This window comes from Otolemur garnettii, unplaced genomic scaffold (assembly GCF_000181295.1).
Source record: "Otolemur garnettii isolate 467f Iridium unplaced genomic scaffold, OtoGar3 scaffold00044, whole genome shotgun sequence".
In the NCBI taxonomy this organism is placed as follows: Eukaryota; Metazoa; Chordata; class Mammalia; order Primates; family Galagidae; genus Otolemur; species Otolemur garnettii.
This window is the reverse complement of record NW_003852439.1, coordinates 4,558,798-4,579,997: the sequence shown is the minus strand read 5'-3', so window position 1 is coordinate 4,579,997 and position 21,200 is coordinate 4,558,798. Positions and strand designations below refer to the sequence as shown.

Here is a 21,200-nt window from a genome sequence, read left to right as displayed (position 1 = left end):
AGAGAAAACATCAGGGAGCTATTTATGGAGGGAGCAGGCATAGCACCTTCCAGTAAATCTAAGTAGCTAAGAAAAAAATCTAATTAAACCACAGATGGGTATTTTCTGGGCTGCATAATGTTCAAGCATTTTTGAGCCAACATTGAAAAAGGGTAGATCCTACTAAAACCCCCCGAATTTCCTGATTGTTCTGAAAACTTGGAAGAGCTTGCACCACTGAGTCAGTATTTCTGCTGGGAAACCAGTCAGTTCTTGAGTTGGGGCATACACTTGTGGTTTTGTTCAGGTCTTGAGCTGGGGCATGAGCTCATGGTTTTGGGTGGGGCCAGCCCCCTCCATGGCCTCCATGCCTTTAAGATTGGGATCCCTGGTCTGAATGTGTCAGAAGGATGGTGGAAGCTGTGGCTGAGAAGACCTACATCATTAAGGGCCTCAAGATCCTGCTGAAGACTGAGGAGTGTGTTGTAAGGCAATAGGGAGCCATTGAAGGTTTTAGGTAGCAGGATACCACCAGGATATTTGTGATCTAGTAAGCCCGTGTCACTTGATTCCATTGGTGTACCAAATCACATCTGGGGATCAGCTATTACCTAGATCAAATGTAATTCATTTATTTATTTGTTTAGAGCGGTATCACTCTGTCACACTGGACTATTACAGTGGCAACTTCAAACTCCTGAGTTCAAGTGATCGTCCTGTCTCAGCCTCTCAATTAGCACCACTCTAGCCAGTTAATTTTTTTTTTTTTTTTGAATTTTTAGTAGAGACAGGGGTCTCTCTTTGTTGCTCAGTCTACTCTCAAACCCCTGACCTCAAGTAATCTTCCCATCTTGGCCTCCCAAAGTGCTGGGATTGCAGGTGCATGCCAGGGCCCTGGGCCTAGATCAGATGTTTTAAATGGACCTCAGATGTTTAGAATTTAGTTCATTATAATCCTTGTTCATGACATACTGTCAGCATTTCTCTAAGCATGAATCTAATTGATTAAATAATAATCTCATAAATACCCTTGAACTTGTCATTCAACCAAGAGCTATTACATTGACAATCTATTCCTACCTCACCTTGCAGTGGGATTCTGTGGTCTTGCCTGCTCAGCACTCATTCTCCATTATATAATAATGGCCTAGTAAAAATTAGATGACCTTAAAAGTCATACAATATGGCTGTTTTTAAAGAATCTCCCTTTTGAAGGATCTTTTTACCCAGTGATGGGAAATTTATGACTTAACTGAGCAGCTGGTTCTAGCTGTCGGGCCTGTCTGCAATGCCTGCCCGCTGATTCCAGCTGTGCTGTCTGCTCACTTTTTCCATTTACCTGGGCTCTGGTAAACACAATCTTCCTTCAACCTGAATCGAGTAGCTGCCTTGTTTAAGGCACTGTGGGGGAATATGAAGGTGGTTAAAACAAGGTGTTTTTTTTTTTTGCCCCAGTGGAGTTTACAGTTTAGTGGAGATGCTGAGACAAATACACAAATAATTGTGGTACGATGTCGAGAGATCTGTGTGCTCTAAGAGAGGAACAAACAAATGTATTGGAGTCCAGACACAGAGAAAGGCAGAGATCAATTCCAGGCAGAGGAACATGGGGAAGCTTCATGGAGGAAGGAGCGTTTGAGCTGTGCCTTGCTGGCAGAGGAAGAAGATGGTTTTGCAGACCCGGGAGGGGAACCAGGACGGTGCCATGCAGGCAGAGGGAATGGCAGGGACAAAGGTGGGAGGCACAGGGTTGGTGACTGCAGGGACACGACAGTGGCACAGGTTCTGCTTGGGCAGGAGTCTCAGTGTAGAAATCAAATATTGAGGTGACTGCAAGGGGATTAGGACCACACCCCTGCGTAGGCTAAAGCAGCGTTTTCCAACCTTGTTAATCTCAGGGCACACTTGAACCAGTAGTTACTATAGTTTAACCTATAGTTAAACTTCCGCAGCACACTTAAATTCTGTTGATCCAAAAAATGAGTTAAAAAAAAGCATATACTTACTATGCTTTGAACTTCTTTTGAAATAATTTAATTAATGATCTTTAAAAAATTTTGTGGTACGCCATGGCACTCTACCAGGGGTAACAAAGTGAGACTGTCTCAAATTTTTTTTTTTTTTTTTTTTTGTGGCATACCTGAGATCCTTTTATAGCACACAGGTTAAAAATCCCTGGTCTAAAGTTTACCTGCCAATATTCAGCTCTACTAACTACTCCCCTCTCCTCTTTCTCCTCCCCTTATCTTCCCCTACTCCAGGAAGCCTTTGATACTTCCCCAGGTTGGTTTAGCAGCCTTCCTGTGTACTCTCAAATCTTCCTGGGCTTGCTTTTGTCACAGGCTTAGCTCTGTCCTGTCTTTTTTTTTTTTTCTTATGGGACAGAGTTTCACTATGTCACCCTCAGTAGAGTGCTGTGGCATCACAGCTCACAGCAACCTCAAACTCTTGGGCTTGAGTGATTCTCTTGCCTCAGCCTCCCAAGGAGCTGGGACCACGGGCACTGGCCATAATGCCCACTATTTTTTTGTTGTAATTGTCATTGTTGTTTAGCAGGCCTGGGCTGGGTTTGAACCTACCAGCTGCATTATGTGGCCGGTGCCCTAACCACTGAGCCACGGGTGCCAAGCTCTGCCCTGTCTTGTTGTGGTTCTCTTATGATTGTGTGTTCATGTCTTGGTCTCCACCATAAGACCATGAGCAACTGAGGGCTGGGACCTCTACATGGGCGACTCCCCGGGACTGGGCACAGAACCTGGCATGTGAAGGTTCAGTGCATAGTTGCCAAGGGAGCAAATGCCATTCTGGCCCTACTTCTGCCTTCCCATCTCCTATTATCCTGCCCGGGGGACTCAGTGTACATTTAGTTCCTTCTTTGTCCTCAGCCAACACTCAAGGTCTTGACTTTGCCTTATTTTAGTGTGTGTGTGTGCGTGCGTGTGTATCAGAGAATGACTGAGCCCCAGTGCCTCTACCCATGCACTCGTGTGTGCTCACTAAGGAGAGTGACATAGCGTGATACGATATGTGGGATTTGCAGGACTGTAGACGGGGAATTGTTGAAGAGGAGAGCTATGTAGAGAATGGTGGGTAGGATACACACACGCAGATACAGACGGTGCCAAAAAATGTATACACATTTTAAAAAAGGAAAAAGCTATTAAATTATAATACTCAGTACATACCGATAATGTTTATTATCTTATATCTCTTGTAATGGCAGAAGCCAAACACAACGTGAGTATTACAATTTTAATAACAGTTTTTTACTTAAAATGTGTATACATTTTTTGGGACTCTGTGTGTGTGTATTTATTTTCTGTATTACCTTTGGACTCAAATTCCATCCCCCATGCTGGCCCATCCTGCAAAGAGAAAATTTGGGCATATTCCGTTCGTTCAGCCAACCCGCTCTGCACAACTGCCTGAGCGTTTTTCAGTTCAACACTGAGTGCCTTCCACGTGCCAGGTGCACGTGATGCAGGCAGCGCTGTGATGTCCCTGGGCTAACTCACAATTGGCTGTATCCCCCGATCTGACGAGAGAAACGAAGAGGCTGGAGAAAATGGGCAAGTTCCCACGGAGCAGAGAGGTCTAATGTGTCAGCCAGATTAATTCATCCCATGTCCCTATTATATGAGTGTTTGGGTCCGTCGAGCAAGTCCTGATGGCGGTTAGCTCTTCGGATACTCATCGAGAATCTATCCAGGCTCTTTCGGGGGGAACAAGAGATTGTAATTCTGAAGTGGAACAGAAAGAAATGTAATTGGATCAATGGGCTGTTAATGATGCTATTGAACCTCTTTCTGTCAGAGCCGTGTTGTGGACGGGGCTGGCTACACACAACCTGGCCAGGCCACGTGCCTGCAGGATTTTGACACAAAGCCTTCTGCAGACTGTGAAGTGATTTTCATACGTGTGGTCTCATGGAATTGATTACAATCCTGCTCCGCTGGTGATGGTGTTTAAATGGCATCAAGGCAGGGCTGTCAGGCATTTGGATCTGTGTCTGGGGATGGAAGAAAGACGGACATGGTTATGGGTGCTATATAGGGCCGTGGTGAGCATCAGATCACCCCTTATTTGTTGCTGCATTGCTTCTGCTAGGCAGAAATGGTGGGAGGAAAGTGAGTGTACACCCCCAGAGAATGACTGAGCTGCGGTGCCCCACCCATGGTGAGTGAAGTAGAGTGATAGGATGTCTGGGGACTTGCAGGACTGTCCACAGGGAATTGTTGAATAAGGAGAGCTGTGTGGACAATGGTGGGTAGAGTATGATCCCATTTCTACAAAACAGACCATGACCGCCCAAGATCATGTATGTCTATGTGTCTGTCTGGCATTAAAGGAGAATGGAGACTGTATGGAAGACCACAGACTGGACTGCTCACAGAGATTTTCTGGAGGGGCAGGGAGGGAAGGAATTCAGGGTGGGAATGGGAGGGGGCAGAGCAACAGACCCCAAACTGGTAAAACACTCACACGTCCTCTCTCTCCTCTGTCCCTTTCTGTCTCTGCCTTTGTCTCTCTCACACACAAAGAACTGGGTATCTGGTCACTTTTATGCTTTTATGTAAAATTTATATATACATGGATGTATGTATAAGGCTAAAAATTGAAAAAAACAGTAAACAAAGGAATCAAGTGACTTCATTTGTTTATTGTGTTAATAATTGACACGTAATTATACATGTTTATGGGTACACCGTGATGTTTCAGTATGTGTATACTTTGTATAGTGATCAAATCAGGGTAATTAGCAAGTCTATTACCCCAAACCTTAGTCTTTGTGATGATAACTTTCAAGCTCCTCTTTTCTGGCTATCTTGTAATACACAATACATAATTGTTATTAGCTGTAGTCATGCTACTGTGTAATAGATGGGCCAGAAATTATCTTTCCTTCGTGGCTGCAACTTTGTACCTATTGACCCCCCTCTTCCCATCCTCCCTCTCACCTCTCCAGACTCTGGTAAACATCAAGTGATGCTGCTTATTTTTATTCACGTAACATGTATCAGGGGCATGCTCTGTGCCAGGCACTGTGCTAGGTGTGGGTGATACAGTGGTAAGACTCAGACCATCCTTTAGAAAACAATTTGTAATGTATCAAAGAATGATAGGAAGTTGAGTGATATTCAATCCTGGGTGCACGTTAATACCAGCTGGAGGCTGGAGTCTTAAAAAATCCTGATGCCTGGACCCCAGACCAGTTAAATCAGAAACTGGAGTCTGTGCACTTGAATTTTTAAAAATCTCCCCTAATGTGATGCTTGAGAATTATTGTCTTAGACCCTGAATTCTAATGCAGTAAGACATATTATCTTAGACCATAATATCTATTAGTAACTTTAGGCTAGCCTTTTGATCAGATAGTATTTATTTAATAAAATGCTAATGCAGTTTTAGCCGTGTGAACATGGCTATTATTCCCAGGCCACTGAGCTAAAGGGCTAAAGGCTGTTGACAACTCCAGAGGGGGTGCTGTGATGTGGCCCCTCCCCACCATCTGTGAGTGTTGGTCTCTTTGGCTTGGTGGATTGCAGATAAAAGCAGCAGTACCTTGGCCTGCTCTCTTACCTCCCAGAAGCAGTGTGGCTCTGAAATTAGCCAGGGGGACTCTACCTCCTCTGAGATGTTGGCACTTCCTAATGAATTGTTTTCCCACTTAAAAATACACACTCATGTCATTTACAGAAACTCAACAGGTGAAGCCCAGTAATTAAGGAGCTCTGCAGGAAGGGGAAACTGAAAGCAGAGGCAGCTGGATCACTTCTTAACGTCACCATCAGTCAGCCACACCTGCACAGGGAAAGCAAGAATACCAATCACTATGCAAGCCTGGAGGGCCAAGCTAGTGTCCTCCTTAGGGCTGTCACTGCTCCACATTTCAGTGTTGGGGAAGGGAAGGTGTAGTGTGGGGCTGTGGTGGGAAAATGAGGTGCCCAGAATATAAATTAAAGCTGCACTCAGCCTGCACCTGCTCTTAAGGAGGCACCCATTTTCAGGGTCATGAATGTGCACAATCGGCCCCTGACCTTGAGCGCCACTTTAAATGTTGCACTTCCTTGTCTTATCTCCGTTTGAGCCTTGGCAAGGTGTGCTTTGGGGGAAAGACCATAGGAATCTTCACTTTTCTATTTTTTAGCTTAGCAGTTTGGGGCAGTAGTAGACTTCCTTTCTGAGCCTCAGTTTCTTCATCTTAAAGATAGAGAAATGAATGTAGAGGCCCGTAGGCCAATGTGTAGGTTCTGAGCATCTGTACTTTTGTTTTTTCCAAAAAGAAAAAAAAGTTTTAGTTGGTGAGGTTTGCCTATTTACAGTGAGGCCTCCCCTGGGGCATAATGGATGGAGATGGGAGAAGTTTTGGTAAAGGGAGTTGTTTGGGTATGCATGAAAAACAATGGGAATTTGAGGTCATCTCCCAACTCTGGGAGATATGGGCTTGGGGGGTCTTGCAAAAAGAAAAAATGGGAATTGCAAAAAATGAAAGCAGATGGAGAAAGATGGCAGCAGTTGGGCTGAGGAAAGCTTAGGGAGTTCCCAAGAGCAGGGCTGGGTGGGGAACTTCATCCTTGCGTCCTGTGTGCTGTAAGCACCCTCTGTTTCCTGATAGCTTCAGCTGCATGATACAGCCCCATCTAGGGGTGCTTTGGGGAAATGAAAAGAGAGATGTGGTCCATCGTGGGTTGTAGCAGGATGGAGAGAGACCATCAGTAGAGCTCACTGCCAGGAAGTAAAGAATTCTTCCAGACTGGGAATTCAGAGTGGGGTATGAGTTCGAGCAGAAAACCCTTGGCTACTGGGCCAAACCAAGTTGGAAAGAGGGATTTCAAATGTGTATGTCAAACACTTAGAATAATGCCTGGTACACAGGAGGTGTTTAATAGTTATTGGTTGAAGTATTGATGTTACAATAACAGATGGCAAAGAAGGATAAAATGGCAGGAATTTCAGGCAGGCAATATGCAGACTAATAAGACTAAGTGTTTGGAGAGGTAGTGAGCTCCCCATCACCACACAGGCGAGGTGCCTGACAGGCTGGACTAGATGGCTTCCCGCTTGTCTGGACTAGACACCTTCCAAACTCATCTATCAGGTGTGTAAACTAAAAACAAAATCCTAAGCGTCCAATAGATTGGATGGATTCCTTCTGGGACAAGGGGACCCCTGAACAAAGTAATTTTGATCATGAGCACTCTCATCGCTTTCAGGTCTTTGTTCAGAAATCATTTTTCTGTTTAGTCTTTCCTGAGTCTCCTACTGAAAGTCGAACCTCTTCCCGGCTAGTCTCAAGTCCCCCTTTTTGATAGTTTTCTCTTCATAGCATTTAGCACCATTTTCCATTCTATTATTATCATCACACTCATCATCATCATTATTATTTTATAGTCTGTTTTGGTTTCTATTATCTTCTAAGCACCTGAACAGTGCCTGGCCTATTGTAGATAATAAATACTTGATGAAAAAGATAGATAAATCACCTCTCTCTATATGTCCATATAGGCACCAATGCCAGTGTGTAGTCCACCCTTCAAAGCCCTTTTTCTAGGATGAGTTCATGTACTTAATTGTCAGAGCTTCCTATGACAACAGACCTTGTATGAGGTCTGATAATTAAGTTTGCAAATTCATCCTAGAAAAAGTGCTTTGAAAGGTGGGCTAGGTGCTGGTGTCAGCACATAGCTTCCCAATGGGAGTGCTGTGAAGGCGACCATAGAGATATTCAACAATGAGGTATGTAGCACTTTTTCCAGGGAGAGTTTGCCCACTTAGTCCTCTGACCTTCTATATCTGTCTGTTTCCATCCATTCATCCACCTACCCACCCGCCCACCCATTCATTTATCCATCCATCATTCTAGTGAGTCTGCCTGGGTCACACTGTAGCATGGCTTAAATAGTAGTCAGAAAAAGTGACAACTTGGAGCAGATCAATTAATGTCAGATAATTTCTGTGGCTTCTGGGCTCCTTGTTCTTGCTGGGCATTGCTCTCCGAGGCTGTGGTGAACATGAAGGCAATTCTTCAGCTATCCAGAGTCCAGGTCTTGCTCCGTCTGAGAGACATCATTAGGGAACAAAAACTCTTTCATGCCTGAAACTTTAAAAATGGAAACTGCACATATTAGAGAATTTTTCCCTTTTAATCTGAGAAGCTTTGGTGCCAGGGGGCTTAGGGGTCATCGCAGGAGGGTGAGAAATCCTTCCTTCTTTATGTTATCCTTGAAGAGATTTATGGGTTGTTCTCCGCACCTCTGTATTTGGGAGTCTTCTCTGTTTTTAAGCATGTGCTGAGGGATTTTGTGGTGTCTTTTGGTCAGTACACAGACCAAAGGTAAGAGAAAAACACACTCAGGTCAGCTTGCTGGGACTGGTGATTTTTTTTTTAATTTATTTTTTATTTTTTTGGCCGGGGCCGGGTTTGAACCCACCACCTCTGGTATATGGGGCCGGTGCCCTCCTCCTTTGAGGCCACAGGCATCCAGATTGGTGATGTTTTAATACAGGGGAAAGTGGGGGTCTTTACTCTGTCTCCCTGTCACTGGTGGCCAGCGTCTGCCTCATGGAGTGGAGGTGGGGGCAGGTTTTCCCTGCGGCTACAGCCCCAGAAGCAGAGAATAGTTATAAGCAGAATGCTCATGGCTATATCTGGTCAAACCACTGTTTTGTTTGGCTCATCCAGCACTGATTTTCTTTTCTTTTTCCTTTTGGCTTGCAGATCCCTGGCACATCAACATTAGTTTGTGCAAAGCCACAGTGCAAGGAAGAATGAGAACAGCTGGTATGGGGTTGCTGTCTTTAAAAGGCCTGCTTTGGGGCTTGACCCTTGCCTGGCACCTCGGAACTTGGCTTCTAGATTGTTCCCTAACTGTGGATAAGACCTTTTTGCCCACTGGAGGTGCTGGATACTTGCTTGGCTTTCGGCAGCCTGGAATTTCAGTAGTTGTGTCTGGTTGTTGTGCTGATGTAACTGGCTCTCAGTAAAACCCTTCATCTTTGAGTCTAAATGTGGGCTTCCCTGGGCAGAATCACTGCACAGGTACTGCTAAATTTTGCTGGATTGGAAGGAGCATGTTCATTGTGATTCCTGGAGATGGGGAAAAGTGGGGAGAATGTTGGGAGCCCATGCACGGACTTCTACAGACTTTACCTGGTATGTGCCTTCCCCTCGCAGATCCTGTGATAAATTCTACCCTTGAGTACAATTGCCTCTCAGTCCTCTGAGTCATCCTGGTGTGTCACCGAATGTATCTCTGAGCTTATTTATATGTAGGTTTATTTCCTTTTATCTGTGCCTCTCTCACTATTTACCTTTGTTACTCTTAATAGACCACCGTTTTGTGGTTAATGCATATCTTTCCTTTGTGTATGTTCTTGTACAGTGTGTATTTTGTGCACACACACACACACACACACATATACATGTTTATTCCTAACATAGTCCTAACATTATTTGTGGAATATGTCTGTGAATTAATATATTACTTATTTTATATTTTAAAATATCATACAGTAGAGTTGATTCTTTTTTTGTATGTAGTTCTATGAATTTTAGCACATTTGGAGACTCATGTAACCACTGTGACCACCATCAGGATACTGAACACTTTTATCATCCCAAAGAAGTCCTTCGTGTTACTCCTCTAAGTTACACCCTCCCCGCAACCACCAATCTGTCTTCATCACTACACTTTTGTTTTTATTTCAGGAAAGTCATGTATGGACTATTATATCCCTCCAAAATTCATTGGTTGAAATATAATCCCCACTGTGATGGTATCAGGAAGTGGGGCCTTGGGGAGGTAATGAGGTCATGTGGGTGGACCCTCCTGAATGGGATTAGTGCCCTTATAAGAGAGGCCCCAGAGAGCTCTGTCAGGCTCTTTCTGACACATAAGGATATGATGAGAAGTCAGCCCTCTGCCTCCCAGAAGAGGTCCCTCAACAGAACCCAACCACACTGGCACCTTGATCTTGAATTTCCAGCCTCTAGAACTGTGTGAAATAAGTTTTTGTTGCTTATAAGCCACCTAGTTTATGGTATTTTGTTACAGCAGCCTGAATGGACAAGCTAGTCACGTTTTGAGGCTGGCTTCTTCCAGAATAATGCCTTTATTCGGGTCGTTGCTTCTATCAGTAGTTTGTTTTTTATTACTGAGTAGTGTTCTGTGGGATGGACGTGTGTTGGTCCACTCCCTCACTGAAGGATACTTGGGCTGTATCCAGGTTTTGATGATTATGAATAGAGCTGTTATAAACATTTGTGTATCTGGGTATAGGTTTCTGTGTGAACATCAATTTTCCCTTCTCCAGGGTGCCCAGGAGTGGGATTACAGGGTCATACCTTAAGTGTATATTTAACTCTATGAGAAACTGCCAAACGGTTGTTCGGAGTGGCTGTGCTATTTTGCCTTCCTGTCGGCAAAATACGTACATTCCTAGTTGTTCTGTATGCTGTCGGTAGTTAGTATTGTCAGGTGACTCTCCATCTTTTGAAAGTGCCCCCTCCCAAGTTTTATTTTTAGTTAAGGTATAATTAACATAAAGAGCACAAATCTTACATACACAGCTCTATGTTTGCTAACATCTGTACACAGCCAGTAGAATCACTGCCTGGATTAACATGTAGAACATTTCCTCCACTGCAGAAATCTATCTCATGAATCCTTAAAACCTATCCTTTCTGAAGGGTACCACTATGATGACTTCTGATGCTACTGAATGGGTTTGTCTGGTTTTGAACCTCACTACAGAATTCATGCCACATGTGCTCTTTTGCATGTGGCTTCTTTTGTTCAGCATTGTGCCCATGAGATTCATTTATGTTCCCTGTAATTGTGGTCTGTCCATTTTCACTGCGTTCCTGTGTATGGATACATCCCAATTTCTTTATTACTATCTGGCTATCTCCAGTAAGGGGCTATCATGAATTAGATATACATCTTTTGGTGGACACAAACACTCATATCCCTGGGGCACAGTTCCAGGAGCAGAATTGCTGGGTCCAAGTATTTACATGTGTATTTAGCTTTAGTAAATACTATCAAACAATTTTTCAATTGTTCCAATTTACTTTCTTAGCATGTACGCTTTAGAAAAGATGGATGTATGTGGAATTGTCCTACTGGCTGTTTGTTAGCTCCTCCCCTCCCTGTCATTATAGTTGTGATGTCTGTCTTTGTTGCAATCTGTACATTTAAAATGTCACTTCTAATATCCCATAGTATTCACTCGGTCATGTAATTTTTTTTAATTTTTTTTTTACGGATACTTACTAGATGTACATGTTTTCAGGGTACATATGATCATTTGGAACATGCACATAGGCAAATCAGAGTAATTAGGATACCCATTGCATCCAATACTTATCTTTTCTTCATGCTAGGAACATTTGAATTATTCTCTTTTAGCTATGTTGAAATGTGCAATAGATTAATATCAACTATGGTCCCCCTGCTGTGCTCTCAAACAGCAAGTCTTAGTCCTTCTGTGTAAGGGGACATTTGTGCCCATTAATCAGCTTCTTTTCATGTCCCCACATTCTTCCATGCATCCACTTTTATCTATTTCCCCAGAGATAGACACCCTCATGGGCTCCAACTTCCTGCCACCACAAATAGCCTTGCAATGATTTTCTCTGTGTGTGTCCCTTTAAGGAGCTTTGTAAGCACTTCTTATAGAATGACTGGTCAGTGGGTCTGGGAATCTTACTTTGACTAAATAGTATCAGGTCACAGCAGTGGACACTCCCACCAGCTGCGAATGAGGCTTCCTAAGCCCCACGTTCCTGCCAATACTTCTGCTTTCTGAACTTTGTCTGCATACCGAGTGTGAAATATCTCATTAATATTTTAATTTGCATTTCTCTGCATACAAATATGTGTAAACATCTCTTTATATGTGTTTAAGACTTAAGTGGGTGAGCTGTGTTTTTTAAAAGCAGCGACTGGGCAGAGTATCCCAGTGTGTGTGTGTGTGTGTGTGTGTGTGCGCGCACACGTGCGTGTGTGTGGTGGAGCGTCCTATGAACTGCAGTATGTTTATCAGCGTCCCTGGCTTCTACCAACTAGGGGACAGTTGCACTCCCAGTCCCCAGGTGTGACAACCAAAAATGTCTCCAGACATGGCCAAATGTCCCTCAGGGGGCAAAACTTCCCCTGGTGAAGAACCAGTGTTATAAAGGGACTGGATGACGCAGACACTAATATTAAAAGGATTTGTTCTGTAAAATTTGGATTCATTCAAAAGGCTATACTCAAGGATCCAGAAACCCATGTGTGCCCCCAAGCCTGCAGACTCCCCACCCCTGCACGGCAGGCAATGGAAATTTGAGTTCCTGGGAGGTGGGTATCTTCTCTGACCTAATTAGTTGCATGGCAGCAAGATCTGGAGTTGCAGCCCCACATTTTCTTGTACCTACTACCTGTTGACTTCTCTCTTAGAGATTTTCTGCTTGAGAGCCAGGCAAACCTGGCAAACAGTGCCAGGCTAATGAGGGTAGAGCACTCCGTAGGGGATTGAGAAGGTCAGGTTAGGAGGGCATTCCCAGCGGGTCAAGCTGAGGGAGAGTCCAGTTGAGGTGGGACAAGACCACAGTGGCTTGTCCTCCATCAGAGCTGGAGGTGAACTTTGGGGTCCAGAGCAGGATGGATGAGCTGTGCAAAGAGCTCTTGGCAAAGAGCACAGGGAAAGTGGCTCTGTATACCTAAAGGCCACGGGAGGCTTGCTTTTGAGGATTCTAGATGCACCACTGGCCTCCTTTTCTCTTCCCTGCAACACTGCAAAGTTGATCCTATTTTCATACCTTGAGGCTTGATGCTCCTTCTGCATTTATGCCTGAAGGGGGGTTGTGGGAACCCCTGATTTATTGGTCAGAAGTGCAGGTATCATCCTGGGACATGTAACTGGCAGTGTCAGAAGTGGGGTCAGTCTTGGGGGACTGAGCCCTTCACTCCTGAGGTCTGACATTAACTCCAGGCAGATGGTGCCAAAATTAAATTGAACTATTGGACACCCAGTTGGCGCCCTGTAATTGGAAAATAGCTTCATGTGAAAAATCCCACACATTCGGTTCATAACCGCCACCTGTGAAACAAGATGATAACTCCTGTCCAAATTAGCAAATATTCAACCATGAGTCCAGCAAAGCCCTGGACACTGGGGCTCAGTGGGGAAGAAGCAGCCGCCAAGGGCTCTGGTGTCACAGAGTCCACAGTCTAGTGACTGACTCGTAGGAAGATAATGACAATGGAGTATGGTGACTTTGGGTGCAGATACAGGGAACCTGTGGGGAGTTTGTGTTGGCCAGGGTTGAAGAATAGGGGATGACAGGCTCATTCTAGGAAGAGAGACATTGCGTGTGACAAGAACCCGGTGACTCTGAAGAGCTGACAAAAGTTCTAGTTTGCTGGAGGGTAGTGGAACAGTTGGAGGTGGAAACAGAGGGTGGGGGTCCCAGGGACAATAACTGGGGGGACAGAGAACTTGAACTTTATCCCAAGGACACCAGGGTGCATCAGAGAGTCAACTGGAATATTGAAGACATCTGGGGTTACAGCTTTTCAAGGTGGCTCTTATTTGCCTTGATAACCCAAGTACCCAGGCCAGGTTTGATGGGGTTTATTAGCCAGGCGGTTACATGGGCACCAGCCACAGGAGCTGAATTAATTACCTAAATTATTTGACTAATCTCCCCTAATCAACCAATCAGAAAACTCGCCAATTAGTCAAACACTTAGGCACTGAATGCCGAATGTATGCTAGACACAGTTTTAGGTGGTTGCAGGAGGGGATTGTTGAATGAAAAAGCAAAACTCTTGCCTCCATGGGGCTGCTGCACAGGTGGGGAGAAGAAAGAGCAGCTGATGAGTATCCAGAGCTGTGAGTATGCCAGGTGGGGTAAGTGCCGTGGGGAAGGACGGAGCAGGGACGTGGAGGAAAGCGGCTCACAGAGGTGACAAGTGAGCGAAGTCCAAAGGGAGGTTGGGTGGAGCAGGTGCAAATGACCTTGAAGGGACAGTGTCCTTGACCTATTTGAGAGGCCCCAAGGAGTCCCCTGGGGCTGGAGTGCAGTAAAACTTGGGATGGGTCACAGGAGATGAGATTGAATGGAAAGAAGCCAAGCCCCAGCCCACGACTGTGCAACTGGAGGGGGAGCATCCCCAGCGCCCCCCTGCTGCAGACTGCACCAGGGCTGTCCAGGCTGTGGCCCTGCCAAGTGGAGCAGCTGGCACAGAGTGCCTGTTGTTAATGATACGTCTCCGGTTCTAGTTTCTCAGCCAGGGTGGCTTAACTCAGATTAAGTCTTTGATTTAATACAAGGTTTTTGTCCCTTGTGTCTAAGGAGATGGCTTGATTTAACTGTCGAATCTATAAATTGACCTTTCAGTTGAGGGGTTTCTTTTAATCTTTCAATTAGATCTAAAGATGCTAAGTCTGTTTGCAGAGGGAGAGGTACTGTTGCTCTTCGGGAATGATTGCATCTGAATAGAAGGCCCAGGGCAGATTCAGCTGACTTGGGCTAGCCTCAGGAGAAGCCCTGACTGTTCTGATGGTCGGCTTCTCCCTTGCAGTATACACTATATACCCAGTGAGAGAAAAAAAGAAGGAACCCCCACATAAGAAATTTTAAAAGGTGAAAGATTCATATGATCTGAAGAGAAACCAGAGTATAAGACACAAGAACTTTAAAGAAAGAAAAATAATAACCTAGGGCCTCAGTGTTGTTAATGTGAATATACCACTGGTGTTTCTTTTTCTTTTCTTTTCTTTTTTTTTTTTTTTTTTTTTGAGACAGAGTCTCAAGCTGTCACCTTGGGTAGAATGCTGTGGCATCATAGCTCACAGCAACCTCAAACTCTTGGGCCCAAGCAATTGATTCCCTTGCCTCAGCTTCTGAAGTAGCTGAGACTACAGGCGCTCGCCACAATGCCCAGCCATTTTTGTTGTTGTTGCAGTTGTCATTGTTGTTTTAGCCTGCCGGGGTGAGCTCGAATCTGTCAGCCTTGAGGTATGTGGCTGGCACCCTACCCACCGAGTACAGGCCCCGCCCAACCATTGGGGTTTCTTTGTGTGTGTTTGCTTGCTTCAAAAAGAAAAGGAAGTTTTAATTGCATTTCTCCGATGATTAAGGATGGAGAGCATTTTTTCATATATCTGTAGGCCATGCGCCTATCTTCTTTAGAGAAATTTCTGTTCAAGTCCCTTGCCCATCCTGAGATGGGATCGCTTGTTTTTTTCTTGCTAATATGTTTTAACTTAATGACTAAGAGAATGACATGAAGGTTATGTTAACCAGTTTGATGAGAGTATTTCAAAATGTATATGAAAACAGCACACTGTGCCCCATGATTGCATTAATGTACATAGTTATGCTACAAGAAATTAAAAAAAGAAAAGAAAATAAAAGAAAAGGAAGAACGGGGTTGGGAAGGGATTTGTCCAGGCTTGGCCATTCTGCCATTCAGAGGTATTTGTTGAGTGACACCCACGTTCTAGGCGCTATTCTGGATGTCAGGGTTATGATGGGAACAAACCAGACAAAGGTACTTGGCCCCATAAGAATTGTGTTATAGTGGGATGATGGGAAGGGAGAGATAATTTCAAAATAGAAAGAATATTGTAAGATAGGTTAGAGAATGATACAGGGCAGAGCCAGGGTTCAGAGCATGTTGGGAGGGACAGGGATCCATTGGTAAATAGGCTGGTCAGTTTTTCTTTTTCAACTATAAAGGCGGCTTTTAAAGGTAAAGTTGGTGACATGTGAATGAGCTTTGGGGGTTAGATCATAGTATTAAGTCAGTGAAAATTTCCTGACTTTATATAGTAGCTTTTTCCTAACTACCTAAGAAAATCATGTTGACCTCGGAAGATGTTTAGAGGTAAGGCATATCATGGAGCGCTTAGTTGTAAAGGACTATCATGACCCCCAACTCTCAAATGATGCAAAAAAAAAGTACAAATGCAGGATATATATATCGAGAAAAGATAATAAAGGAAATATGGTAAGATATTGACTGTTTAAGGAAGATAGGGAGAAAAGGGTCTACCAATCTTATAATTTTCCTATTAGGATGAAACTTTTTGGAAGTCCAAAAATATTACAAAAATTAGCAGAGTAGTCAGGGGTCCATCACAGTTTCTCCTGCCCACCTGTCCCACCCCTCTCCTTCCCCATGTTCAACACCATAGCGCTTCCGATCATGTGCAGACCTCTTGTCGTCCCACGTTACTCCTCCCACTGAATGTGTGCTGCCTTTGTTTGCATCTGCCTTTGCCAGAAGTGACCTTTCCTCTTTTTCTCCCTGGAAAACTCCTATTCATCCTTTAAAACCCTCCTTTCTGGAAATGTACCTTTGTTTTTTTCCCCCACCCTCTACAAAGAGGAGAAGGAACAACCCCTTGTACTTTATCTTGTTTTTTCTTATATTACCGCATGGGAAACACATTATTATGTTTGTTTTGGCGTTAGTCATCTATCCTTCCTCCTGGCTGTGAGTGCCACTTATTTTGTAAGACTTGGGCCTCATTGGTCTTGCTGTCCCTAGCCTAGCCTGGTGTTCAGTCCAGAGTGAAAGCTCAGTGGACGCTCACATTGTTGCAAGGAATTGAAGTGCAGAACAGAGGAGCTCGGGGAAGGGTCTGCACAGTGAAATGAGAGACCTGAGAGAGCACGATAACATCAGCGCAGTCAGCAGAAAGCACTGTATGGGCAGATAATACATGCAAGAAAGGTACAGCTGTCTGAAGTCTGGAGCATCTTACAAGGTAGGGAGACATTTGGAGAATATTCGCAGACAGTGACTGGGTGCAAGGGAGGGAGTGAGGGGGTGAGGTCATGGGTAGAAATATCACTTAGGTGGGTCTCAAAATAAATCAATAGCGGAAAGTTGACCAGTTAGCCTTTGTCATTCACCCACCAAGGCTTCTTTTGTCCAGAATCCTTGTTGAGATTTTTTTTGCCACACTAAACTCTAAAAATCATACAGGTTCAAGGCCAAACAGAAGCTCACGAGTCATTAATACAAACCCCATGGAATGCTTGTACCCCTCATTATTTGATGCCTCTAGGTTTTTAAGGCTCAGAAGGAGTGTGACCCTGAATGTTCACCTTCCAAGTTGAAGGCGGAACACGAGACAGTTAATGGATCTATTTCAGTCTCTTGGGCTGCCCCGGGAACACACACTCTGTATTATACCTGACATAATTTTCAGTCACTGTAGCTATCAATGTAGTGCGGAGATTCAGACACAAATAGATTGGGGCAGAGTTGAGTCATGTGGGGTTTGCAGGAATATGCTTGATTAAAGGACCAAAGAAGAATGTCGTGGAATGGTTAAAGAAAGAGAAGGAGTCTTCAGGAGGGTACCTCTGGGCTTCGTCAGAACCCAGTCACTCATCGGCTGTGAGACCTTGAGTCACTTATCCTCTCTGAGTCTCAGTGTCTATACCTGTGAAGTGAGACTAGTCCCCGCATGTACCTCAGAGAGTCTTTATGAGGATTAAATTAGTTAATGCATATAAAGTGCTTAGCATAGCTCCCAGCATATAGCAAGTGCAATACTTTTGTAATAACCATAATATAATACAAATACATTAGAATCTAGTTCTACACAGTTGACCCTTCCTATACTGACCACCTCCTTACGTCAACCTAATTTTCATAGGCCAGACATGCACCACATGTATGTGTCAGCACAGGGGGCCTAGTCCTTATGTTGACTGCCTCCGTATGTCGACTAGTTTGTCACAGTCCCTTGGGTGGGCAACGTATAGAAGTTCTATTGCAATTGTAAAATACAAATAATACGTCTCATTTTCTTGTCTGTCTCTTCTATTATTCTATGAGTACATCAGAGCAGGGCTGTGTCGGCTACAAATGTGGTGTCTCCTCATCGCCTGCCAAGCCTGGCACAGATAGGGTGCTTGATGAATGCATTTCTTGAACTGAGTTGGAGGCACCATCCTTGCAGCCCAGATTTTGTTTCTAGGAAGGGTACTGTGTCCACCTGGTTCATGGCTATATTCTGAGTGCCAGCACGGCACCTGGCACAGGGTGTTAACTGGTAGAGGAATACATGAAAGAAGCAGAAAACACAGTTTCTAAGAGACACCCACGATCATGCTACACCCATACTCCAGCGACTGTGCAAAGGCTGCTGGGTGCTTGGGTGTATATGTCATCACTTCTGCATGAATCTGTAACATTGTATTAAATATCACTTACATGTGCACAGTAAACACTGTTGAAGTTTATGTGCCAAACTCTCACCAGCAGGTTCCAAAGTTTCTTGCTTTTTACTAAGCACTTACCAATTGCTTGGCAGTTTTAGAATAAGCATGTAATTAAAACACGCTAAATAATTAGCATGGCAATTAAAACACTAAACATGATAAAGAAATAAATATTGAAAAGGGAGGGGGGAAGATGAAGCAGAAGAGGAACAGAAATGAGCAGATTCAAGAAGGGAAGAGTCAGGAACAGGTGGGAGGAAGCCACCCTTGGTCTCCCATGGTGCCTGTCCCTCCCATACCTCAAAGATTCAACTCCTGTCCTGTAGGGGGCACTGTGTTTTCCTGTTTGTCTTTAAATATCTGGGTTCCACTGTAGAGAAGGGGTGAACTGAGGACATTTTCACATTTTTAGGGCAATATTTTGTTTGGAATAATGCTAACAATTTGTGAGAGAAAAAGATTTTGCAGGTGGTGACGGCACCTGTGGCTCAGTGAGTGGGGTGCTGGCCCTATATACCAAGGGTGGCAGGTTTGAACCCACCCCAGCCAAAACTGCCACAACAAGAACAAAAAAATAGCCAGGCATTGTGGCAGGCAGCTGTGGTCCCAGCTACTTGGGAGGCTGAGGCAAGAGAATCACCTATCGTCCAAGAGCTGGAGGTTGCTGTGAGCTGTGATGCCATAGCACTCTACCGAGTGTGACAAAGTTGAGACTCTCTCTCTCTCTCTCTCTCTCTCAAAAAAAAAAAAATATTTTGCAGGTCAGAAAGCCTACTTCATTATCTGGTGATTGGACAAATCATTTCACCTTTTAAGCCTCAGTGTTCTCATCTCTAAAATAGGAGTAATATTTCCTTGTAGCTTTGCTTGGAGGACTAATTAGGTGAGGTGGTGAGAGTTGCTATACAGCCTGGTGCTTGGTACCTGGTAAAACCCCTCAGATGTCTTTTATGGTGATGACGACGATGGTGTTTAGTTGGTAGGGGCAGCCAGTAAGCTACTAAATCACACCTTGTTTCTCTTACCTGTCCAAAGATTTTTGCCTGAGAACTTTTTTCTTTCCTTTTTTTTTTTTTAAATTAAATCATAGCTGTGTACATTAATGCAATCATGGGGTACAGTGTGGTGTTTTTCATATACAATTTGAAATACTCTTATCAAACTGGTTAATGTGCCTTCATATCATTTTCTTAGTTATTGAGTTAAGACAGTCATACTCTGCTTTTAGAAAGATTCACTTGTGCCCTTGTAGGATAAACCATAGAGGTGACCCCTTCAGTCACCCTCTCTCCACCCATCCATCCCCTCCCCTCCTCCCTCCCTCTCCTCTCCCCATATTCTAAGATTATAATTAGGTTATAGCTTTCCTATGAAAGCTATAAATTAGTTTCAAAATAGGGCTGTGTACATTGGATGCTTTTTCTTCCATTCTTGAGATACTTTACTACGAAGAACATTTTCCAGCTCCATCCATGTAAACATGAAGAAGGTAAAGTCTCCATCTTTCTTTAGGGATGCATAATATTCCATGGTGTACATATACTACAATGTATTGATACATTCGTGGGTCGATGGTCACTTTGGCTTCTTCCATGATATAGCAATTACGAATTGGGCTGCAATAAACATTCTGATACAAATATATTTGTTGTAATGTGATTTTTGGTCTTCTGGATATATATGTAATAAAGGAATTGTAGGATCAAACGGCAGGTCTATTCTTAGTTCTCTAAGTGTTCTCCAGACGTCTTTCCTAAAGGAACGAATTAGTTTGCAATCCCACCTGCAGTGTAGAAATATTCCCTTTTCTCCACATCCATGCCAACATCTCTGGTTTTAGGATTTTGTGATATGAGCTAATCTTACTGGAATTAGGTGATATCTCAAAGTAGTTTTGATTTGCATTTCTCTGATGATTAAGGATGGTGAGTATTTTTTCACATATCTGTAGGCCATGCGCCTGTCTTCTTTAGAGAAATTTCTTTTCAAGTCCCTTGCCCACCCTGAGATGTGATCACTTGTTTTTCTCCTGCTAATACGTTTGAGTTCTCTATGGATTCTGGTTATCAAACCTTTGTCAGAGACATAACCTGCAAATATCTTCTTGCATTCTGAGGGCTGTCTACTCGCTTTACTTAGTGTGTTCTTGGCTGTGCAGAAGCTTTTTAGTTTGATCAGGTCCCAATAGTGCATTTTTGATATTGCTTCAATTGCCTGAGGGGTTCTCCTCATAAAATTTTCGCCCAGGCTGATTTCTTCAAGTGTTTTTCCTACACTTTCTTTTAGTATTTTTATAATTTCATGTCTTAAGTTTAAATCTTTAATCCAGTGAGAGTCTGTCTTAGTTAATGGTGAAAGGTGTCGGTCTAGTTTCAGTCTTCTACAGGTCACCAGCCAGTTAGCCCAGCACCATTTATGAAATAGGGAATCTTTTCTCCACTCAATGTTTTTAATTGGCTTGTCAAAGATCAGGTAATGATAGGTAGCTGGATTCATCTCTTGGCTCTCTATTCTGTTCCATACTTCTACCTCTCTGTTTTTGTGCCAGTACTATGCTGTATTAATCACTATGGATTTATAGAATAGTCTGAGGACTGGTAACGTGATTCCTCCTGTTTTGTTTTTATTTCTGAGTAATGTCTTGGCTATTTGAGTTTTTTTCTGATTCCATATAAAACGAAGTATTATTTTTCCGAGATCTTTAAAGCATGACAGTGGAACTCTAATAGGAATTGCATTAAAATTATATATTGCTTTGGGTAGCGTGGACATTTTAACAATGTTGATTCTTCCCAGCCATGAGTATGGTATGTTTTCCTATTTGTTAACATTTTCAACTACTTCTTTCCTTAGAGTTTCATAGTTCTCTTTATAGAGATCCTTCATGTCCTTTGTTAGGTAAACTCCCAAATATTTCATCTTCTTTGGTACTACTGTGAACAGAATAGAGTCCTTGACTGTTTTTTTGGCTTGACTACTGTTGGTA

At 43.6% G+C, this 21,200-nt stretch overlaps 1 pseudogene; it reads left to right on the top strand.

Moving 5' to 3' along the window:
* The first annotated feature begins 389 nt into the window (after window positions 1–389).
* Window positions 390–21,200, top strand: part of LOC100958816 — a 94,593-nt pseudogene continuing 73,782 nt past the window's right edge.